The sequence below is a fragment of the Triturus cristatus genome, chromosome 2_2 (genome assembly GCF_964204655.1).
Source record: "Triturus cristatus chromosome 2_2, aTriCri1.1, whole genome shotgun sequence".
NCBI lineage: Eukaryota > Metazoa > Chordata > Amphibia > Caudata > Salamandridae > Triturus > Triturus cristatus.
In genome coordinates, this window is record NC_140582.1 from 19386962 (window position 1) to 19412709 (window position 25748).

General features: G+C 44.8%; 1 protein-coding gene and 1 pseudogene across 1 annotated transcript in view; one reads left to right on the plus strand and one right to left on the minus strand.

The window, feature by feature from the left end:
* The window catches only part of CNOT6L (CCR4-NOT transcription complex subunit 6 like), an 844987-nt gene that overhangs the window by 493001 nt on the left and 326238 nt on the right, over positions 1 to 25748 (minus strand). The gene's annotated exons all lie outside the window — the stretch shown is intronic.
* Positions 22161 to 22312, plus strand: LOC146861763 (5.8S ribosomal RNA; annotated as a pseudogene).

The following is a 25748-nucleotide window of genomic DNA, read 5'->3' on the forward strand; positions in this document are numbered from 1 at the left end:
AAGTCATTAAATCTCCGACTTCCGGTTCTGCCTTTCGGCAGACCGGTAGTCCTCGACCTAAAAAGGGGCTAAAGCTCACCCCATGAACTACAGATCGATTTCCCTGAAGGACGCAATAGCTAAAGTTATGGGTTGTAACCTCTTAAATAAATTGGAAGAAAGGGCTGTTGAGAACAACATCTTTCCGATACCCAGTACAGCTTTAAGAAAGGCCTAGGCAAAATTGATCAGTACCTAAATTTAAACCTAGTTATTGGTAAATATACACTCATTAAAAAGGGGGCTCTGTACTTGTCCTTTATGGACTGGTCAGCAGTCTTTGATTGTGTTAGCCATTCAGAATAATGGGATACCATGCGTGAGATGGGAGTTGATCAGGGTATCTTATCATTTATAAGAAATCTTTATAAGGGGCCCGTCGCGTGTCTGATATGGTAATGACGGCGAATTCACAGACACTTTTATGATCCACAGGGGCTTAATACAAGGATATATCTTGGCCCCTTTCTTATTTACCTTCTATATAAATAGGGTAGAGATTTTTTTTAAAGGTGAGAGCGAAGGACACCCTTTACTTTGTGGTACGTCCTTTACCCATTTGACTGTACGCATATGATGCAGTTTTAATAGCTAGAACCAGGAGAGGGCTACAAACTTTAATTGATGATTTTATTATATTAATGGATGAGTTAGATCTGAGGGTGAACGAGAGTAAAACATTTTCCATGGTTTAAGGTCACAGATTAACTAAAACCCCCACATTTTATCAATAACACCAAAAATATCTCAACCATGCAATTCTCCTACATAAGAATTTTATTTGACATGAAACATAATTGTAAACTGAGCTCGCAGATGTGAGAAATCCATCAATCGTATAAATACTTTTTGTAAATAACTGGGTATAAAACCACTAAAGAAGATTGCTATTATCTATACTAGCAAATACGTGGCAATCACAACATTTGGAGCAGGCATTTGTGGTATCTCCAATATATAACCTCTGCAACAAGTGGAAAAACGTTTTGAAATTATCTATTGGTGATGCCACGTAACTGAGCTAATTCCATTTGTCATATCAAATTAGTCATCCCTTATATTGAGGATAGAATTATATTATCACCCCTTGTACACTGACACTCTGTTTGGGTAAGGGAGGAGACCTCTTTATATGAATTAAACTTAAATTATTGTCTTAGCCCACAATCTGCACTACGTATTTCATGGCTAGCTTATGTGAAGCAATCTTGATTTGAGACTGGCCCCTCAGGACTACTTGCCACACCGGTTTCTTGCACTTCTATAAGTGTAGGAAAATTAAAACCTTTATTTTACGAAAAGGTAAGGCTGTCTAGAGATTGGGGTGACCGTTGGAAGCCAACTGTGTGATCCCATAATGTGGTTTGCAAGCAGGATGGCCTTCAACCATACCTGTCCTATATCCAAACTAGACAGCAATGCTTTGTGCTCACCAGGTTCCGTTTTAATCCGTTTCCCCTGATGGTCGGTTTTCCCCCTAGCTGTTTCTCGCTTTTCGACCTGAGCCTTTGCCCGTGACAGGAAGTTGGTTCAGTCGACGCCCCATATTATGATTTTCTGTTTCTTTCAGCAAACTGCTTGACGGAAAATTTTATTGCCTATTCCAAAAAAAAAATGTCTTTCACCAATGCTCTTTTATTCCTACAGCAACTTCATACCCCTTTCATATGTTGCATGGTCGCCTCTTTTATTTGGCATATGCTAAAAATTTAGAAAAACATATCTTTGTGATACTTAATGTATTCAGTATTTAGTACACAGTAGCACTGTGTCGTATTTCATCCAATGTAGGTACTGTATTGGTCTTATTCCTTTTAATTTTTGTTTCCTTAGAAACATGATACTCTATGTATTCAGTATTTACTAAACAGGAGCACTTTGATGAATTTGATCTAAATGCATGTACTGTATTTGTTTTTTTGTTAAACAAATGTTTACATAGAAATAAATAACCACTCATCAAACAATTCAAGGAGGGGAGCAAATGCCCTCCATCACAGCATCCAGAGAATGGGATAGGACCCAAATTAGCTAGCCAATAGACTAGAGCACTACTGGACACAGCGCCCTATTAGGAGTATGCTACACACAAAACGGATGCTCGGAGATCACAGGAAGTGCTCCAGAAACACACATTTAGACTTTTTATATCCCGAACACTTTCTTGACCGACCATCTTTAACTTTCCCTCCTTCTAAGATGGTGACCGGAGAGTTGGGAGTCTAATGGAATACTAGTGTATGATGTGGTTCACCCCAGAACCTTTATTTGCTTAACTGCAGTGCTCTGGGTGTGTTGTAACTTTCTGGTGATTGTTATGGACATCGCATTGATTGACCTTTACCTCAAGGGAGGTTTTTTGGACAGAAATCCTTGGTGTGTAAATTTGTGATATTAAGTAATGGGAAGAGGAGTTGGCCTACAGCTAGGGCAGTCTACCTCGAATCTGGGGAACTGGGTTCGAGTTTCGGCAATGACCCTGAACATCCTGTGATTCTGGGGCAAATCACAATCTCTACGTGCCTAACAAAAAAATGAATGTGTCCTAATGTAATGCAACTGGTGCTATGTAAAGCGATCTGATACCCGATTCGGGTCAATTTTGCGCTATATAAAACTCTGGAATAAAAAAAAATGGTTAGGTGGTTTTTCCACTCAATTTGCAAGTGTGTCTATGCCATAGAGGTGTAGATGTGAGCTTGGTCCTGAGTGGGACACAGGAAGACGACTCTTGCTGTGGGTTGTGTTGACATTCACTCATGATTTTCCTCCCTGAAGTTACTCCCATGGTTCACTGGTAGGCGTTCACCTGGTGGTGATATGGTAAATATACATTTTTACCAATGGAAGGGGTTCTGTTGAAAGTGAGCATAATTCTCCTTTGATATTGTTGTTATCTTTTTTTTGCACTCTCTGTCTGTTTACTTAAAATTAAGTATGGCACACAGTTGAATTACGTATGGGAACTCATACCCTGATGAGTTTGCCTGTAAGTTGGTCCTGCTAATGAAACATGTTGGCCATTCAAAACATTCTGGTCTGATTTTTTTTTTTTTTTTGTCAAACTTATGTTTATTAGCATTTGATATTTACTTCGTAGCGGTACAGCATATGAGGAGACACAGCAATTATACAAAGTATAAATTTTGAATTGTGCTGAGGTTGAGCCTTGACATATAGCATAAACCTAGACCGATCTTTGTGAAGTATAAATAGTAACAGGTACAGTTTCGAAAATTGTAAAGGTATTAGGTCATCCATAAAAGGAAAACTTACATGCTCAACCCATCTTTCTTTTGCGACAGGTTTTAAACAAATCCTTCCACCCGGGAAGGTACCCTATAACTAAAAACCCACCCCCCTCCCAACAAACCATGTAAGTGGTGGTGTTGAATGGCTCGCAATGTAGTCTGTAGGCTATCTACGTGTGAGGTATTAGAACTGAAAGAGGTGCAAAGCTCGGAGAGAGGGCAGATACAGTCCCAATGATAAGCCCCGTGTGAGATAGGTGACTAGTGGACCCCATTTATATTAAAAATTTGTGTTATTGTCCCGGAAAACGTCCGTCATTCTCGCGAGACAGAGTAGCTTCCAGAGTCGAGAATGCCACATCGAGAGGGTGGGAGCTGCTTTCTTCTTCCACGCTGCCGCTATAGCAACCTTCGCGGCTCCTATGCAGGTCCACATGATGGCTTTGTCTGCTTTAGTTTGGTGTTCTAAAGATGGATCCCTAATGCCTAAGAGTACTTCCTCTACAGATGTCGGTATGGGGTAGCCCAATATGCTTTTAATTTGCACGAGGATCTCTTCCCAGAAAGGCCTTTTTGTAGGGCAATCCCACCAGATGTGTTGGAAGTCACCTAGTAGACCGCACTCTCTCCATGTTTTAAATCATGAACCTGGGAATATAGTAGAGCTTGTATGACATACCTTTTGGATTAATTTTTAAGGTTTAAGAGAGGATGTATTTATCCCTCCTTTTTTTTTTGGAGGACTTTCTGATTGATGGATGCAAGAGGGTGGTATATTTTTGAGAACATTGAGCAGTTATGGTACACAGCAAGCATAAATAGAGATACTCATTTTGTTAAGTCCTCCTGCTACTGTAGGAAAGTGCCAATAATGATACAGCAAGCCAGTTGACCACCATTAGCCAAGAGGCTCATGGTGGTCGCTTCTATGAGGCACTTCCTATAATTTTATATATTGTTTGTATAGGGTCCATAGGCACCAAACCCTGTTGCTTAAGGATCACACCGCGACAAATGGTCTGACTCGGAGTTGCATCGGAGCAGTACTGAGCCCTAATTTTGATGTGTTATAGGGTCTCCACTTACAGTGGTCTTTTTAAAGAGTACTGTCTCTAGTTAGAGTGATCATTTAAAAGAGTAGTGGGGTGAACGACATTCGGGCTGTGTTGTTGTAATTTACTGACAGGAGGGCGCCCCTCTGTCTTATTATCCTTCTTCAGCTCCTGTTGTGGTATATTTTTTGTTGCACCTTGGGCAAAATTGGAAGGGTGTACATTCAGTCAGCCTGTTCCTGTTTGTATTTTTCGGTTTGAAATCCATGGAGATTGGAGAGGACACAGCCTAGGCGAAGAAAGCAACTGTTTGGATGAGACATAACCAGGCTACTCTAGTGCCGTGGCCCTTTATCTTACATTTATCTGTTCCACAGTAGATCACCTGAACACACCGGCATCGCCGCAGTGCTGCACCTACATCCAGCAAGTGCTCTTGGAACGAAACCCTTGCCGCAACATACTCATCTGCAGGGAGGCCCAGCGGCCTGGAGAGGCCTCTCCAGGCAAGTGTTGCCATTCTTCCAAAGCTCCTGGTGGGTGGGACTGTGGCCATGGCTCCAGTCTGGATTACCGCAGGCTGCAGATGTGAGTGCAGGGCTGATGGCTTCTGCAACACCCTAAGGAATAGACCGGATTTTGGATGTCTTCAGCAAATGAAGGGTGATGACTGCCTGTGGTAATGCCCGCAGCCTAGTCCTCCTGCCTGATCTGTGAGACTTTGCCAGATGGGTGCTGCCACTGCCTCTCCCCAAACCAATGACGAGCCATTGGTATGGGTCTACGACGGTTTAGGTAAGCTCCAGCCCCAAAGACTAGACCGGGTGAGTGTCATTGATGCCTCTACCCCATTCTTGCACTAACTGCATTCCTTCTCAAGTAACCCTGAAACACTGCTATAACTCGATGGGACAAATTATCCCCCCCCCGCTCTCCACTCCCACACCAGTCCTCTTTTTTTCTTCTATATTGTGCTTGGCTGAACATCTGGAGCAGTTTTAGTGCTGTGACAGTCCACTGTCAGACCTTTGATTGGGCCTCGAGACACTGACCGAGAGATCTGCAACTGGAGGAAGGACTTGCAAGCTGCCTGTGAACTCAGGGGGCTCTTCCCCTATATTCTTCATGTCACCTTGTAGCCCTGGAAGAGAGGTGTGCCCGACCTGCAATGGACCTTTCCCAGACCTGGACTTTCTTCGCCACTTGACCTAGTCTGGAACTCTCCTAGAGGGCTATAAGGTGACCAGAGCTGCGTGTCTTTTACCACGGAGCCCCAGGTGTCCGATAGTTGCTGTTGGCAGCTGCTCCTTCCTCCGGCTTGAATTTGCTTGCTTTGCAAAACACTTGACTCTCCCCTGTGAGCTACAGACCGTTGCTCAGCTGTGATCCCCCCCCCCCCATGTAGAACTACTCCACATGTTACAACGCTGTTTTGTTGCCTCTTGACTGAACGTGGATGATATCTGTGGCTATATCACTGGAGAGTTGAGACCCTTTAACATACCTGGAATCCTGGATCAAAGGCTTGATATGACCCTCCACAAGCATATCACTTTCTTCACAATACAGAGGACTCACAGGGTCCTGGCGCGACGGCCTCCCTCAGCTTGGAGCCTTATTCGATGGACCCACTATAAAGCCATAAAAATCGTATCATACTTTGTCCAGACTACACTACTGAGATTCAGCACAAATGCTCCTCCTTTCTTGGGGTTAAGTGTAAACTTTGTGAGATGGGCCTGCGTGATCCTTGCTGTTCCATTAAGACTCAAAATTATATCCAACCAAAAATCTTACTTCTTTGATAACCCTTCTGATGCCTAGGACTGGGTTGAGCAGCAGTCGGCAGCGGGTGAAACCACAGCAGGGGAAAACCTGTAGCATCCGTGGAATGGGAATCGTCACAGGCATGCCATAACGCTGAGACTGGCTGAGGTGGAGAAGAGGTCGGGATAGAGGGTCCCCCTGTAGCAGCAGACACTGTACTAAGTGACTCCTCCAGAAAGACGGGGTCTGTCTCCCAACAGCTGTGTGTGAGATGGGGGATCCATGGTGGTCACTCCTTAGAAAGCTGACAAATTGCTTTGAACTATGTTGCCACTACCAGGGCCGAACTTCTTAGACCATATTTGAAGTGTTCCTACTTCTCAGCGACGGTCTCCGTTATGTACTCTGCAAAGAGCTCTTGAGCAATCTGCTTTATCAGATGGCCATAGCCTATGGCTCATAATACATTACTCCGGACCACTCTACAGGTAACAACATAAGGCCCCCAACAGACTTAAATATTATCACGTAGAATATCAGGGGCAACTGCCAGTAAGCATTACTCAGTCTTTGCCTACCTCAAGTGCAGATACATGCACATAGCTATGTTACAAAAATCTAATTTCATCAAGGTTGAAGCATTGAGACTTCAGTAGCACTGGTGAGGTCATGTGTTTTCAACAAACATTTTGGCTTTTGCTGCTGTGGTGCCTCTATGGATCAGGGTGGCAATCCCGTTTCACTGGGACAACACCATTCTTGGAGTGCAGATATGTATTACTACAAGGGCTCATAGAAGTCATCCTGTTGGTACTAAGGTGCATAAAAGCCCCAAACTCTGAATCGCCTTCTTTCATATCCGCACTCTCTGGCCATCTTGCGCAGTGAGCAAAATTCCCTGGATACTGGGGGGGATATTTTAACTGCATCTTGCATGTGTCCTGGGACAGATCCTACCCTCCGCCCCTGCCCCCCTTTCCCCCGGCAAAGACAGCACACAAAGCTAAGCACTTTATGCATTGGTATCTTATAGATACCTGGCAGCATCACAATCCCCAGACGAAAACATACTCCTTTTATTCACTTCCTCATGATTTGGGTTCAGGTTCAACTGCATTCTCTGCTCTGCACCTATCTGCTCTTCTTTTACACTCATGTGACGTAAAGTCCCTAAGGCTAGACTCTATATTGAGCAAGTTGAGACTTCATTTTCTCTATTTTCGCCTGATCATCATCATGGCTGCCTTTGACACAGATGCAGTCTGTCCTTGTCTTTCCAAGGAACCTGTGAAAATGTCAAGTCATTCAGACAATGACATAAATAGGACACCTGATGCACAAACAATGACATTGATAAGACACCTGATGTGACATCAGTCTCGAAAAAATGCATTGTTATCTCTATTTCAAGGTCAGATAATAATACCATCCACAATGTAGACTGAATTTACTATTTTTTACCTTAGCTGTTTGTATGTGTCTAAGACTAGCATCTTTATGCATACAGATTATGCCAGACATCCCTAATGTTATGTCAGAATATCCAATATCAGATAAGCCACATAAAAGGCCTGTCAAGTGACTACTTGGCAGGAGAGGTCCTTCGCCCCAGATTATCATGCAAGATACTACCAGAAGATCCAGACAGAGACTACTAGACTGCTGGCATGCTGCAGCATCCCATTCTGCGCTGAAAGCGGATATCAAGCCAACTCTGGGAGGAGGGAAGCTGATGCATGTTTTCTTTTCGAGGAAACATGGTCTCCCAGCTACTGATAACTACAGCCTTCTGCTGTAAACAGATATGCAGTGCGTTGGTTCTTTCTAATAAACTCTAGATGCAAATTACACTACTCAGTGCTCTCATAGTACAGCACAAAGAAGTAGGTTTTAGGGTTTTAGGTTGCTAGTTGATATTTACACTATGGTGGAAATGTTCATATTGTTTTTGTTGTTCACAACATGATTTAGTGATGTTTTAATAACACTTTTAAGCATAATGCATCTTTTCTTAGTGCATTATTTGTGTGTGATATTCTAAAGAATGAAATTAGGCTTTCAAATTACCACTGTTTCCACGAGTCCCTCTTTAGGGACTGTTAGTAACCTAGGAAGCATGGATCCACATCAACTATGTATTCAGTGAGGTTGAATGCGGCTTTAAGGACCTGGTTTTTCACATTCAAATGCTGGTGCAGAGCGAACTGCTTTCCACCAAAACTCCATGGGAAGACAGTGCAGATATTACAATATGCCGATGACACGATACTTATGGATCAAAACGCAGTTGGTCTTCAAAGGGCCTTAACATCTCTGGCCGAGTATTGTGAGACAAATAAACTTAGTATTAATACATCAAAAACTAAGATGGGAGTCTTCATGAATAATTTTTTTTTTAAAAAGCTGCTTGGTATATAAAAGCCCAGAAAATTGAAAGAGCATCTTGCATCAAGTACCTGGCAGTTTAATGAGCGCAGCCTGCCCAACCCGCACATCGAGGTTCTAGCAACATCAGCTAAGGTCCTTACCATTGCTTTTTAGCGTCAATTTTGAAATCTCTTCAGTCCGCTAAGTCATTGGATAAAACTAATGCCCACATTGGCATACGGAGCATTTGTTCATCTAAATCGTATTACAAGTTGGCTTGACTGGGTTCAACGTCAATGCTTAAGGTGCTTATTTAAGCTACTGGCATGTTCTGCACAAGCTCATATTAGTCTGGAGTTCAACTTGGTTCAACAAAATTATACATCGTTCACCAGTTTCTTATCCATATGCTCCAAACTTGCACTAACTGATATAGGGTCGTTGAAAAAACCTCTTGTGGGACATAACACAGGATCAGCAATCTGATACCCACAAGCTTATATAGGTAGCCACAGACCATCTGGTTGCCAGAGACCTTTTGAAGACTGCTTTGCCCCCAAAACCCTGGCAAAAGCACTGATGAAGTAAGCAAGGCTCTTGTCAGCTCAAGAGGATTTATGGTATATTAACATCAAGAAGCATGCTGATTTAAAGATGTCTATACATCAGCCTTGATCTCTTCTGGAGTAGCTGTCACTTCCTATTAACTACACAGTAAAGTCCCAACTATTGCACTTGAGGTCTGGCCTGATACCACTCAAAGCATACAAGTATGGCCATTTGACTGGCACCTCCAACGTTCCAAGGTAGGGGCTGTGGTTAAAAGCAGAAGACACTTTTACACGTTTTTGCCTTTTTTTAAACTCAACCAGACAATATTATCTTCTTCCAAATTTCAGGCAGTTTAACAGAAGAGTCTGCAAAACAGCTGTAACTGAATGCCCGAAAGATGACTCGTGCCAATTGACAGCAAGATTCATTACTTTTATGACAACCGCCTTGTCAATGCTCAAAAAGATTACATCTTGAGAGCAAAGCCCATAATACTATGCTGTGAATGGTCCCCTTTGGATGGTCTGGGCGACCTTATTGTTAGTGGGAACCTGTATGTCTTGCACTTTAATTCTAGTATAGATAGGCAAAGGGGTCTCTCGCCTCTCTAGACTTCGTTTAGCACTTGCACTTTTATTGCGTATTTGTTTAAGCTTTTCTGCGATCTCTTGTGGCTGCTATTATGAAAGGGGTTTTGGCTTTTATATTGGTAATCATATGGTACCTGTGGTTGTAAAACCAAACCTTGTAGAGCTATGCCAGAGTCTTAGTTTATGCAACACATGCACTACTTGGGCCGCAAGGTGTAAGACCACAACTCGCTTTTGCTGTACTTCAGCTGGAGTTTACCACACCCTCCAATTGCAACCGAGCGTATGCAGCTTTCTCTCATGGAGGACACCCCCTTCAAGCCACTCTGAATGAAAGAAACAGATTACTTAGAGCCTAATACCAACACCGCTACTTCTAATACCGTAGAATGGGAAGCCTTAAATGTCACTCTGCAAGGGCACTGCATAAACGCTGTGGTGGGTGCAAGACAAACACTAAAATCAGCGCTGCAAACAGAGAAAGTCCTGCTCCGACTTGAAACTGAGCTCATTTACCATACCGCAAATCTCCGATCCCTTACTGAAGCCCACACAAAACATGCTGCACTGGTTGAATGACTGATGTGTCAACTATATGGCACGTGTGGCGAAAACCTATGCCAGTGGCGAGACACAGGAAACCTTATTGGCTTGGCTTGTTAGACAAGAGGATGCTCATACCCCCATCACTTCTTTACAGACAACACTTAAGTACACACAAGCATGAAATACACAATGCTTTTTTCCGGCATGATCAGGCATTGTACACGCCCCCTCAGCACTCCCCAAGAGGGCCTAGCAGTTCTGTTAGATTACATCCGTCACAAATTTCCCAAAGCAGCACCAGGAGTTAGATACTCCTATCTTCTCAGTGGAGATCAGAGAAGCAATACGATTCTTGGCAACAGGCAAGACGCCTGCCTCTGACCGGGTGCAGTAGGAGTTTCTTGGGGCTTACCCCAACTTCCTGGTCACAGAGGTGGAGCAAAACAACGCAGCAGCAGCTGCTGCTGCTGAAGGTACTCTCCCACCCTCTCTTTGGAAGCAGTGGTTAATTTGAGCCAGTGGTTTCCTGTGCTCAGAACGGGCACTTAAATCGTCAACACCGGCACTTATAGCACAAACTCGACTCAAAGGAATTGGAGCGCTAGTCATGAGCACCAGTTAAGGACACATTAATTTTTTTTTAGGCACTGGGAGTTAAGGGATTTGCCCAGAATCACAGGATGCTGAGCCTACACCAAGACTCAAACCTGGTTCCCTAGCTACAAAGTTGGCAGCTCTGGCTGTAACGCCACATTCTCTCCCCACTAGGGTTTCATGGTTAGTAGTTAAGTTTGTTATAGGCGGTGATAGGAGCAATGGGCTGGGCAAGCCGCCTCCTGACAAGAGCCAGGCACTTTTTTTTCTCACAAATTAACTACAGTTTTGGAGGCAGGACTTGGGTCTGTCCTCATATTGGGCAAGAATGCATCTGGTCTCTCTTCATACAGGCCATTCACGATCCTAAACTCTAACTATGAGGTGATTAGTAAAATTCTATCAGATCATCTACTCCTCCTGCTCCCCCACCCAATACCCTAAGATCACAATGGATTTGTGCCAGACAGGGGTCGACGATGAATCTCATTAGATTACATAGGGTGATGGAGTCCACTTATAGGTCCTATCCATCTTCGAGCCGAATACCATGACCCGGACCTGGTGAAGGTGTTCAACTCCTTGGATTGGGTTTGTGTGAAGTCTTACGGAGAATAACCCTTGTCGACCGCTTACTTCAAATGATTGAACTGCTTTACACTTTTCCCGGGGTCAGGTAAGGACGGACGTCTTATTTCTAGCACTTCTGAAATAAGCTGTGGCACTAGACAGGACTGCCCACTGTCTCCTCTTATCTTTGCTCTGGCAATGGAACCCATTGCTATTCGCTTTCATTGGGGAGGACAGACCTGGGGTATTCCACTTGGTGATAAAACCCATATTGTTTCCCTTTATGCCAACAGCATGTTGTTCTATCTGATAGATTTAAGGGAGGATCACTAGGGCGTAGGACGTCTTTTGTACCTTCCATGGGGTGTACGGCTTGAAAGCCATTTGGCAGAAGTCCAGCGTATTTCCTCTTTTGCCCGATACCCCAGAGATTAGTCTGGGCTGTGAAGAGGACCTCTCCACTGGCAACCAATGATATTTTGTTACCTCAGGATCTATATCGATCACTTGGACCTCGACCTACTTGATGTCAACAAAATAGGAGCAGTTGTAGCACTAAGAAGCCAGGTGACCTTCTGACTCTCTGTCAGTAATAGGGAAGACCAGTCTTCCAAAAATGATTATGCTTCCCAGGACCCTATACTATTTCTTCAACCTTCCTACATTCCTTCATGGGAAATGTTTCCCAAATTGAAATGCTCTACGATCTGATTAAGGGCATGGGGGGACAGGGCGGCAGTCACCGTAAGGGGAACTCTTGCTAAGATCTTGTATCCTATTGACTGCGGAGACCTAGGAGTACCGAAACTCGAATACTACTGTTTGGCTTTCCAGCTAAATTGGGTCTTCCTCTGGTTACAAGAACTGCATCTAAATGACACAGCCTCGCTATTAGCCCCGCTGCAGAAGGGGGACTGTGCCACAGCTCTTCTTCTATGCGAAGCATAGGACAGCCCGCTTGCTATGAGTTGCATTCAACTGCTTTAAAAGTGGACTGTGCCTCACTTATCAAACTTCTCCTTAAGCACCAGCCTCCTTCTCTTAAGCCTAAAGAACGACAAGAGAGTCTTCACTGAAGAAAATCTGAAGTGCTTGAACTCTGCTGGCCTCTAGACTACGGGCAGCCTTTTCCAAGATGGTCTTCCCCTACCCTTTGAGGAGATAGCTGTGTAATATGAAGTCCAAAGAGGTAAATTCTTAACATATAATGCCCTGTCCTACACACCCAGCCTGGATCAGCACATTACTTCAATGGAGCAGCCACACATGTGGTCTAGCAGACTCTTCACACTCTGAGCACTGGCACACATCTGATTAGGAGGTTAGATAAGGAACTGATGGAGAATATTCAGGTATTGTTGACTGGACTGTAGGATAAATGGAAGACTGACTTTGGAAAGGCCCCTAACGATAAGGAATTGGATGCTATTGGCATAGCAGACCACAGTCTCTAGAAACGCCAGGTTATTCAGTTCTTTCTGGTGCACAGAGCCTACCTGACTCATAATAAAGTGAATTTTTTGCAGGCACTGACTTCGACTCTCTCCAGTGTCATCTACTTGGAGCTGATCTGTAACATATGCTGTGGTCATAACCTACCCGCACCTAGTACTGGGCAGAGATTATAACACACCTTAACCTGGCTACAGGAAATGCCCCAGAGCATAGCTGGGAAGCCAGCGCTTTAGGGCTGTTTAGCTATACAAAGAAGACTGAGCTCGTGGCCCGCTTCCTACATCTTGCTTCGCTTTTTGCAAAACACCTACTAGCCCTACATTGGAAGCAAGGGCAGCCCCTCAGGCCTTTATGTAGTGTAGTTAAGTCGCAATATGGGTGGAAGCAGAGAGAAGAGCACTACAAAAGGAGAAGGCGAGGGATCAGAGTTGAAGTCCCCTCTCTAAGGGCTGGGGAGAAATACTCATAGCTTTTCGCACCAATTCTAAAGACGATAACCTTCCTCTCTAGAGCTGCTGCCTATCAGCAAATACAAGACCATTCCTCAGTTGCCACATACACTCCTCCCCAGACACCCTGATCAACTCTTCTCAGCTCCTACGAGCAAAACAGGCCAAACAGATTGTAGGGTGACCCCTCGGTCCTTCTATCATGCCCCATAGCCTTAGTTTATTTGCTGAGTACATTTCAGATGTTAGATGTCTGTTGCTCCCAATAATACATCCATTCAGACCTACCTTATGTGCACCTGGATCCCACACATGTATTTCAATCCCCCTCAGCCCTTTAGTTTCTGAACATAGTTTCTGTGGTTTTCCCTCTGTTTATATTCTTTACTCTCATGTTGCTCCTCGCAAGAAAGCCGAAAGTTTGCCAACTATATTTTGCGGCTCAAGGGGTTATGCTAATACTACTCATTACATTACAAATATGTAAAACCAGATAAATGGAAATACCTTTAGTGACACCCTCATACCACGTTAACCCCCTAGTAGGTCTTCAACCTCATAACAATACCTTTCACCTACACTTGATACAATAACACAATATAAGAATGTATCAATAAGACAGGTCTACTGGCTTTATCTGGGTGTCACCACATTTGTAAAAGCAGCACCATGTTATATTTCACAATTCCAGCACCAATGAAATAAATGGGGACAGTCCCATCATGCAATACCTGCTAAAACCCACCTTTAAAGTCAATAGGGAGTAGTACCTACAATCAGTAACATTAAATTAATTGTGGAACTCTGCATTGTTTATCATCAACTTTATCTATGAAGTCTTAAAATGAATCAAGTGTCCCAGACTCTTAACTTCAGTGCGCTGCTACTACCTCTGTAGGGTCCACCTACAGAGGTTCCTGTGCTACCAAGCTTCTCTGGGGCACCACTGAAAGAGAAACATGCAAAGGGATGCCTTCGCAAGGGCTTATGTAGTGCTCCTTCGCCCAATCCATGAATAGCAGAGGAGGGGCTCTCACACTTGGGTGAAGTGCTTTGTCCGATTACAGATGCAACTTCCCACCACATTCCTTTTTCGTTACGGGTGCCCCAGTCCCACAAGAGGTACCCAGGGGCATCTTTCCCTTGTTGGGGTCTGCGGGCCCCAATACCCCTGACGGCCCCTACTGGCTTCTACCCCAGCAAGTCATTGTATGCTGTGAAGATCCGGCACCCTCATCCTGCCATCTTGTCTGCTGGATTTCCAGCATGGGTGGGAGCAGGCTGTACTTTGGTACCCACAACAGGCAGAAATCGTGCTGCTGGGCATGAAGGCCCCATCACCCAACAGAGGGGCAGGCTATGCGCCCAGTCACTGTGACAATGTGGATCGGGTACCTGGGACATTCTCTTCAGTGCGCCAGTCCGCAGTGAGATGAGGGTGCCAGGGTTGCAACTGATTTTGGGGGAAGAGACCCTACACACACCACTTCTCCCAAAGAGGAATTTATTAAATTATGCCGAACCACGGACCTCGAAGGGCTGATTTTGCTGTTCAGGGTCTCGCTATGCTAGTGGTGGCAAGTCATAACCACCAGGAGCATTTACTTTTGTTTTGCTGGCTTCCAAAGGGTACTTTTTACTGGAAGTTGGGTTTTCTTGCTCCCTCCATCAGACCCGCTCTCTGCTGGGCACCTACTGCTCACTCCTGCTTATGGATGTCTTCCACACACCTCCACCGCCATCCAGCAAAACATTCTCCCTGACGTAGTCCCCAAGCACCACAGCCTCCAAGTTACTTGCAGGGCACTTATATGCCAGTAGAGTCAAGGGCTAGTCCCAGAGGAATCATCCTTGGACCCCAGCAGGTTCATTTCCCTAACAGTTACTCAGGGGCATAAGGGAGCCAGCAACACTGGCACTAAAAAAAAAACCACTCTAGTCCTGGTGGCCAGCTGAAGTTAAAGTCAGAAAGTTCATCCTTGCAGGGGTATCAGATGGCTTTAGCTTCCTTCTAGCTGAGCATTCTTCCATTATTCTTACTGCATGGCCCAGTATCTTCCCATTCGTCTCTCTCATATAAAGGAGTTTTTAAGTCAGTAATCCAATCAAGAGAGTGCAAGGCATTCATGTTAAAATATTTTATTAAGTGTAGGATGGCTCCCAAGAATTTGCTAAAAAAATCTTTAGAAATTGATTTATGAAAAAACCTGATAACCCAACGTCTAGAAAACTTAATGAGGTGATTTGGATACTTAAGATTGAGGAGTCCGCCTTGGGGGACGGTGATGTCCCACAGAGCATGGAAGACCGCTATTAACAAGCAAATGAAAGAGGCTTCCTGGGAACAAGACTTACGTACTGTTGAGTGCCGAGGACTGGCACAGCCCCTTATGGAGTCATATCATGTTGGGAAGCCACAAAAAATGTTTTTCGGACTTCATTAATGCAAATACTAGGAATCAAATCCTTTACATGAGAGTGCTTGCGCTACCAATAGGAGATTTTAACCCGCGTTGGGCTGGCTTAGGGGGTGACATCAATTGTAAGGCTATGCCACAACTATCGAGAATCATGGCTCCATTTGTTATGCTGTTGCCCTGCCCTAGAACATCAAAGGAGACTATTGTTAGAGGGAGTTCGTTCTTGTGCACAGGCATCTTCCTTTTCCTTTAGCAGTAGTCCACCTGGGAGGCTGGGGAGATGTCCTAAATTTGTGAATATTTTAAATCAATTATTGTCAAATGCCCAGGCGATAGCCTTTCCACTAAAACAACGTCAGTTAACAATTACATCATTCACAATTAGTACTGGGCTACCTGCTCAACAGTAAGTAAGAGCGGATTTGGAGAAAAGTGCCCCCCCTAGGATGGATGCTCCCCGATAGCGCGGATTAAACCTTCTCAGATGGAATATTTGGCCTTTTAAGGTCCCTACAAGAAGATTATGGTGGGTATTTTTATGGGAACCTTTGCAGTTTGTTATTCCCCGCTGGAGAAGGTAGTAAGGTATATTGTGCTGACTACCTGAATAATGGAATATCACTGATTTTAGTGTTAATTAAGTATTTGACAATTTAGACTATTGTTGTTGATTGTTGGTTTATCTTATACTTATTGTTATGGTTTTTAATTAACTGTACAATAACATGTTATTATGATTACGAAGTCAGTTTAAGAACCACAGACCTTGGTCAATTCTAGAGTGCCACATCAATATTCCTCCCTTAAGCCAACCTGCACAGCTTTCTGGGACATTACAATATGGCGACTTCAAGTTGTATGTGGAAGGAGCTTCCCTGAGAGCCTTACTCCACCCCTAGCTGAACCACCAATCTGGCCCCTTTCCACCAAAACATAAAAGGTGAGCCCCTCCTATGTTCCTGTGTTTGGCTCCATAGGTATGTCTCTCCTCATTTGTTTCAGGGGGTCTGGGCTGTACCAGCCCAGGTGCGGTGTTACAAGCTAATTACCAGCTGCTGATTTCCTCTACACCCCTTCCTTTTCAAGGGAACTGAGCCAAGCACTGTAATGGCCCCACTGTGTGGGTGTGTGTGGGGGAGGATTTTGATACTCCTACTGGGAAGCAGAGTAATTAACTTGGGAGGAAGGGAGGCCTAGAATCTGATTAGGATCAGAGCCAAGGCTATAGAACAAATCTTAAAGTGTCATAAGGAGGGTACGTATAAAGTGAAGGAGTATGAATCTACACTTTGGGTGCATGTTTACCCCTAGATTGATACTTCGCTGTACCCTACAGGTCTAAGTGAGGCAAAAGTGTACTTAAGTGCTGATTTCACCAATAATGTATAATACAGTCTAAGCACTACACATCTTCAGTATGCACTACAGACCTACACCATAAAAGCTCACTCACATTATAAGATCTATCCCTCCCAAGTCACTACCAATCTTTGAAGGCTTTCTCTGCGCAGATATCTGGTTGCACAAGACACAAGTCTCTCACACGTGTGTACTGTGTACATGTGTAACCAGCCCAGAGCCTCTTACCCTAGCTGCGCAGCAGTGGCATCATCTTAAAAGGTGGACACTGGTGATTAGTGCTCTTGGTCCATTTACATGAATTTACTGTGAGTGAGACTCAGGTGCTGAAGCTCACACAAAGTAAAAGTCCAAACAACAGGCGGTCAAATGTGCAAAAAATCCTGGGGGATTGAACAGGCTGATCCCATTTGCTACACATGTGTTTCGTTAACAAGTAGTGGCTTGTAAATGTGTGCCAATGGAATGCTTCCTAGAAAGCCATACTGGCCCCTGTCCTGTGGTATATCTGCTCTACCTATGCTGTTTATAGGTCTTGGGCAGTTGGTGGTCTCATCACCGTGCCCTGAGCCAGGGTAGTCCGCACTTGTTTAAAAGTCGTGGTATCAATGGAATTCAAATTTCCCTGACCATTTTATTGCTGTTCCTCAGTGCGACAACGTAAGGGGCGAAGGGTATGCCCAGACTGTGTCCCTTGTGCACTGTGCCACTGGAACCAACAGGAACCCAACTGAAGAGACCTAACTAGGCTAAAACCATTCTTGGGTTGCTTGTGTTCTTGTTCAGAGAGAACCTGGCTTGGCAGTTCAGGCTGGACTTTTCTTATTGGAGCAGGGGCAAGGCTGATTTGCATATCACTGGCTTTAATCCGAGATGGCATGGTGGGCAAAAAGTGTTGAGACTAAGATATGGCCCTTGGTAATTACCAGTGGCTGAGATTAATTCAAGCATTCCATCCATCACTTTTTTGTATTCCTCAATCTATTGACACAGCATTCTCATGGGACAGGCGGTTGGGTGCCTATATGCAAAGTTTGGCATTTGGCATTTTCTTGTGTTGCAAATAGGTCTATTTCTGGTAGGTTCTACTACTAGTAAATCATTTCTACTATCTGTTGTTTTACCTCCCGTGTGAGGTGCTTGATTGTCTGTCTAGTCGGTATGCCTCCATGCTGTGTACACCTGGCAGAAGTGTGGAAATAAGTGTGGTGTCAATGACCAGCACATTTCCAAATGTCTTGGGATACATTTGATTGCATATGTGACCTTTTCCTTCCCTCTCTGTTGACGTAAGGCACTGTGGTTGAGTTTTCCACCTCTATTTACATTGGTTTCCCCCTGACCGGTGCCCGAAAGGCTTTCAATACCAAGAAAATGGTATTTAGTTCCAACACATTTCACCTGTTTTACTGCCTTTCTTGGGTTACACAGACCCCTGATGTTCAGAATTCCCATGTGTGCTCCCTAAACAGTATGGTACACATCTGTAGTAAAGCACACAGAGACAGTTGGTTGTTTAATAAGACTGTGTATTTGTGATGTTCTCAAAGTTTCACCATTGTATTCATTTCTGCATCTCCTCTAACAACCACTTGATCCAACTTCAGGTTGTTTGCGACCACTGGCACCAGAGACACTCTTGGATTGGTCTTAATTGTAACCTGGCATGAAGAATTAGTAGGATGAGGAAGGCCATCGTGCACATCAGTTCTCACTGTTAAAGGTATATTAGAGTTTGCTCTGTCAATGCCAGGATTCGCTTGGTTATCTGGAATGCTTAAACCTCAATGGAATTTAGTCTTGCTCCCAAGAATGTCTTTTCTGTAGGTTTAGTGAAAAACCCTATTTGTGTGGCGTTTGCATTTCTGTGTTAATACCCTTTTGGCTTTGCATGAGCTAGTTTGCCTTTACCTGCCAATGGTCTCGGCAGGGGACACATGTAACCCCTGCCGCCTTACATGCATTGCTACCTCTGTCAGACATTTTGTAAACACTCTGGGTGCTGACTTTATCCCAAACGTTAGCAGCCTTAACGGATTGGAGTACCTGGTTCAGGATGAATCTGAGGAACGTCTTGTGATTGCTGTTCACTGATGCCTGCAGGCAGGCATCCTTGAGGTCTAGATTGACCAGGTTAGTCCCCATTTCTCAGTCATAACATGATATCCCTCCTTTAGTGTAGTAATCTTCAACCTGATCAGAACTGAAAGTCTAGAATAGATTAGTGTTTCGTCCAGTTTTGGTACTTGAAATAAAATAGACAGAGTACCCTCCCTGGTTGATCTCCTTCATTGGTACTTATTCTATTGTTTGCTTTTAGAGTTTTTCCACTTCTTGCTGTAATCAAGCGGATTCTTCTTTGATATGAACCTCCTTGTTGGTGGCCTTTGTAACAGTCCAATACAGTATGCATGTCATACAATGTTTCATATTCACCTGTCGAAGAGGATTGTCTACATTCCCGGAGAAACCCCTATTTTGCACCCATACTGGTGCTTTAACTTGGGCGTCTTTGGCTTGACAGTCACTAGCCCCTGGGCCCTGAGACACTTTAGGGATCGGTCATCTCCTCTACCTTGAAGGAATGTTGTGGCAATGTGGAGAATTGCCATTATGGGTGGGTAGGGGGTCGCTGTTTTGCATAGCAAATGCTTCTTGTCGTTGAAAGCTTCCTCTTCACACAGCTCTCCTTATCAGTGCACACCCTCTCTTAATTGGACCGAGAAATAGTAAAGACCCCTAAGGCTTTTGCCAATTCATTGTCCTATTTTATTTGCTCAAGAGTGTCGTCTACTGCTGAGCCAAATTGTTCTCTAGTGAAGGGTGTGTTTGTGACCATCGACTGCACCTACTGCTTGAAACTTGCTTGGACTGGTGCAAGATGAATCAAAGCTAAAAGCACTGTCCTACAATGATTTTATTAAACAAAAGCTAAAGTCGGAGGTTCAAAGACCATCAGATACCACCGTGGTGTTAATCCCATGACCCACCAAGTAGCTCCTAGAAACCAACATTTTTGGGTTCCGGGAGAGTATGGTCACAACGCTGAAACTTAAAGGGTTTGCTGGAAGGGCACACCAAGAGTTGAGCTTGAGGCCTAATTTAACTCAACATGGGAAACCTCACCATGACATGGAAAGGATTTAATGATTAACAGCTCTTTGACATTTCTGTGGATGGTGGTCCATGTGTTCTTAGTTGGTGGAGTGATTTGTCTGCTTAATTCAAATAATGAACAAGACTACACCATCCAAACTAGTTAAGCTGCCCCCAGCGGTCGATGTTCAATTTCTTAGAGGCTAATTGGTTTTTGTTCCACCACTGGACCGGTTATAATAGTATAGAGCAACTAGAATCCCTAGTTCCTCGATGAAGGGTATAGCACCCAAAATGCATTGGAACACTGAAGGGACAGTCGCATAATTATTGAAATACCAAGACAAATTGTGTATCACAGATTAAAATCTTCTGAAAGATTACAAAACATCTGGAGTGATTACCTCTACTTACTTCTTCTTATCACAATGGAAACTAAAAAGTTTTAACTCATGAAGTAACCCGCAACAGGGCTCATTTGTGCCCAGGGGGATGCATCCTATTGCAGGATACGCAGTTACATGAGTTCAACTTCTTAGAGGGACAAATGACATTCATCCACACAAGAGCGAGCAATAACAGGTCTGTCATGGCCTTAGATGCCTGAGGTTGCATACATACTACACTGGATGGACCAGCATGTGTTTGACCTTTATCGAGAGGTGCCGGTTTACCCGCTAAACACAGCTTCTGATAAAGTTGGGGATAGCCATTATTTCCCATGAAAGACGAATTCCCAGCAGCTGAGGGTCTTAAGCTTGCATACTGCTTGTCGCTACTTCTCATTGGATGGTTGTGTGAGGCCCTAGCTCGTGCGCCGCCAGGGTTAGCAATAGGTCTCGTAGAGCACAGAGAAGACAAGCAATCTTTTTTTTTTTTATAATTCTTTTTATTGTTGACATCTTCAATAGTTACAAGTACATATCAGACTTTGCAATATCTATATGATACAAAGACAAGCAATCTTAACTATCTAGACGAAGTAAAAGTTGTTGCATGATTCAAGTAAGTGAACCTGCAGAAGGATCATTAATGACAGAGCAGCCCAGGCAACAAGACCATGCCAGTCCGAACCCGCGATGCTACCAGCCAAAGAACTCAGCCCTCACCTTGCACACAGGCCGGAGCAGTGGTCAACAGCCGCTGAGCACTTAGGTGTCAAACCGGGCATGGGTCGGGCTCCTCCATCCCAGGAGGACCCTACCGACACATGAGAGAATGGGATGGGTGGCCCAAGTGTCTCCGACAGGGGCACGTTGCAAGAGGCAGCCCTCCCGAGATTAAACACACATTCACCCAGCACGACCCCGGGAGAAACTGAAGCGCAGTTCCTCCCCTGGCTGGGAACCCCTAAAGGCCCTGTTGCCAGAGGAGTGGTCCATCTCAGGTAGCAGGGCAGCCTGGATGAAAACGAGCTGGGACCACAAGGAACCTCTACTCCTGTTGACAGAGATGGCGTGCCTCTCTAAGCCATTGAGAACTGATTAGAGGGGTAGGAGGGGAAGCTGCCACATCTACTTCGGTATCGACACATGCGCCCACAGCGGGAAGAAGGCGAGTCGCATTAATGGCGTGTGGTAACCTGGCTCTTCTCCCCTCTGTGTCTCCCACCAGGAAAGAGGGGCCCCCAGCCCACCTGCATGGCTCCGGGCTGTGGCCTAAACTGGGAACTCTTGTCGTGCAGGGGGTCTAGCCCTGGCTCCGGTCGACCCTAGTGCGTTGTGTATGGCCAATGTGCAAGTGCAGCGACCCTCCTTAGTTGCCATTTACTTGGTGACCCATATTTGTGAAGCCAGGCAGGTCCTGTCTGGGACAACCAGTGGTGAAGATGCCCGCCTCTGATGCTGTGGGAGCCGTTCACTCGCCTGCCTGCTGCGGCAGCAAGGTATGGCTCCAGGGCCGAGCACCTTTAAACACTTGTTGAATGGCTGAGGCTGACTTCCAGAGGGGAGGCCTGACAGGTTGCGGGCCATCTTGCTGCGTAGGTGGCGAATTAGCATTGTTGCCTTCCTTCCACTTCACCTGCACCCATAGGTGCGCCAAAGTTGCCCATGACTCTTGGAGGTGGATCGCTTGGCTCGAATATCAATGAAAAACGCACCTAGCTGTGAATATTAGTGTAAATTGCAGGACACGTTGATTATCAACACTTTGAACGCACCTATGTACTGCAGGTTCCTCCTGGGGCTAGGTCACTGAGGCTCGTTTGAAGGTCAATCACCCAGGTGTGGCTGAGGCTGCCGCAGGAGGCTCCATCCCCCCCCCCCCCAAGCTCAGGCTCTGGTTGCCTGTCGCAGGACGCCCCCCCTGACAGAGTTATGCCATGGGAGCATCTTCTCCACTAACCGTTTCTTTTCACAGCCTGGGCACCTGGATGTGTTCTGTGTGTGGCTGTCTGTGGTGTCCCATGGCTAGCTGTGCATACAGCCCGGAGCGCCCACTTCGAAAGTCGGCGCTGTCCATCAACAGGTGTTGGTTTAAGCGCTGTACCCAGTGGGCTTTACTCTCTGATCTGGGAAAGTGTGCACTGCCGCCACACCCCTTGCGAAAGAGGGGGACCCCTCTCTGCAGCACAGAGATTGGTTTGGCTCACTCATGCTTAAGCATCCAACTACGACTTAAGATCAGATGTGGTGACCGATTAACATTTAGTAAAGGAAATAAACCTAGATTCCCTGAGTAAGGGCTAGCGAGGAGCCCAGCGCCGGATCACCGCCTGGCGGGGGGCATGGAAAACATGACATACAAAAGACCAACTCCATGATATTGCTTGAAGGGTTCAAGACAGCCTAGTAATGGCTCACTCTGCCTGTGTTAGGCTTGTAAGGGTCCTGGGAGTGTTTTTTTGCCATAATGATACTCAACTGAGTCTGTCCTGGATCAAACCAGTTTGCTCTCAGATGGGAACTAGGATACTTTCTGATGGCTACAGAATTCTAAGAACAGATCCTAGCCAATTGTTTGTCTGTGCAGTAGCCAAATTCCTGGGAAGAACGTGGCTCCTAAGTTGTAAAGAGATTGCAACACACTCTTAATATCCTTAGCCTATTCAGCTTCAAAAGCTCCTATGGAAGTAACTAGTACTACTTACTGTGCTCTATATACCAACCCACACAAGTTGGGATCTCAATTGTATGATGGTACAATGCATGCCTGAACCACGTGGTCTCAACGATGACCGTGTCTTTACCATGCGTGCCTTTACCATACAATTTCATTTTAAAGACATGATTGGTAAATGGACGTGTGGTAAAGAACACATCCCTGCCCCAGCCCTGAAAAAATGTCCCATTTCCGTGCCCCGCCCTAAAAATTGACCCCAATCCCTAGGAACTACCCTGACCCAATCACCCCCTGCCCAGAGCCCTAACAACTGTCCTCTACACCTGTAAACTACCCAGAGCCAGCCCCCCTCCTGCCCTGAGGCCTAAAACTGCCTGTTTCTTTTCTTTTTATTTTAGGTTGGATGATGAGATCGCAATAGGGTGATCAACTCTTAGGTACTATTAACCTGTTTCACCACTAGAGATCATTATACTTAACCCAGTTTTTAATTCACAGACTCCGCCCTGAGTGAGGGTAGGGAATCTAACTTCATTGGTCCTGAAGAAACGCCATGGACCGCATCCTCTCCCGATCCTTCTGGCCCATTCCAGCATTGACTCTGCGCACTGCTTTAACCACACATATGCATGGTTAAGGCATTTGTGTGGTTAAGGCAACCGCGGTTGACTTGCGGGGAAAAGGAAGGAGTTTTATTTTTAAGAGGTTTATAATAATAATCCACATTTGTAAAGCGCGAACAATCACCAGTAAGGGTCTCTAGGCGCTGGGGGCCGTTGGGAAGATTAAGCAAGCTATTGCCCAGAGTCACATGGTGATCCCCAGATTCTGGAGTCAGTCGCCCTGGCCGCGGCGCCACACCTCTTCCACCACCACCTTATATAGCGCAAACTAGACCCGCAGATATCTGGTATGAGAGCGCTTTACAAAGCAAAAGTTTCATTACACAAGGGCACATTCATTTTTGTTAGGCACAGGGAGATTAAGTGATTTGTCCAGAATCACAGGATGTTGAGCATCGTTGCCGAGACTTGAACCCGGTTCCCTAACGTCAACCGCTTTAGCCATAAGGCTACATCCTCTCCCCATACTTTTCCCTGGGATCTCACGCCAGTATACATAGAAAACCATAATAAGGTTTTTGGAGAACAAGTAAGTACCTCAAACTTGGTCTATTCCTAACCCATCCTCCCAATTTGATCTTTGGTTCTGATTTATGGCTAATTAGCACTTTAAAATTGGCACTTTGCACCAGTTTTAAAGGTCTGAATATCTTAAGCTGCTTCATTCAAACAAAAGGTTCTGCTGTCAGACAGGTGTTTAGCCGCATGTTTTCGGTCACTATACATCTAGTGAACTTGTGTTCAGTTCTGAGACTAACCTGTCAACCCTTGCACTTTTAAACTTTGCCGCTTTTGCACCATTATTTAAACATAGTTCCATTGAGCTGACCTACCCATTTGCAACTAATTGAACATGTGCAAATTTTACCTAGGCACCACACAGCAATTTCCTTGTGGTTGACTGTACCTAAAAATGCCATTCCTTCTCAAGTACTGCTCTAATACTACAAATTCCTTTTTCGTTTCTTGAGAGAAGTTCAGCAATAAATGTATATAACTATATGATGTGCTGCTACTACATGCTTAGTTGATTCGCTCATGGCTTGAGATTAATATGTTAACCCTGCACTTGATATTGCGTTTTGTACCACCTTATAAGTGGGATGATTAGCGACAAAATGCATGTAAGTGTATTATATGTTGTCACAACATGCCTAATTGACTTGCTCTTGGCTTATGACCATTATGTCAACCTGGTATGTGATTCACTGACAACAGTTTTATGATTATAATGTCCCCTACATCCTTGGCATGATGCCTGTTAAATTGTATGAAGCACTGTGATTGCTGGGTTGTACACACGTGTCTGTATAATTTGCAAGCATTTTTAATGTTATTTTAAGATATTTTTAATGTGACAGTCGTTGGCAACTTATCACACGGATGCCGCATAAAGATTTAAAATCAGTAAGGGTCTTCGACGCGCCACAATCCGGTCTTTCTCGGAGTCAGGTTATTAGGAATGCAGTCCAAAGCGGGTGGTAAAAACCATCTAAGGTTAAATATAGGTGTGAGACCAAAAACCAACAAGTACTGTAAGGGAAAGTTGCAAAGAACTTGCAACAGAGTTAAAGAGGGTGTAAAACCGTCACAAAGTAAACGGATGAGGTACATGCAGTCTGCCTGGAAGATTCAAACACAGCAGGAAGGTCGGTCTCCCAGGAGGGGAGATGCCTTTAGTGAGACCTTTGCCTAGGGTCACTCTTTTCCTGCAGGCGGCATCCCGGTGGAGCATGAGACGGTGTGATAGGACACGAAATGTGGGAACTATGCCTGGGCAGGGCAAAGCCAGAAGAAACTGAAGTGGAGTTCCATAGTGGTCTGGACGTGCAAATCAATCATTCGACCTAGGTGTAGGGGTAAAAGACTAATTGAACCATCTAAAAGCTGGTTCCCTTTGAAGTTTTCCTCAGAATAGTTGGCACTGGGAAACCCTAGCTTTACCTGGTAAAACA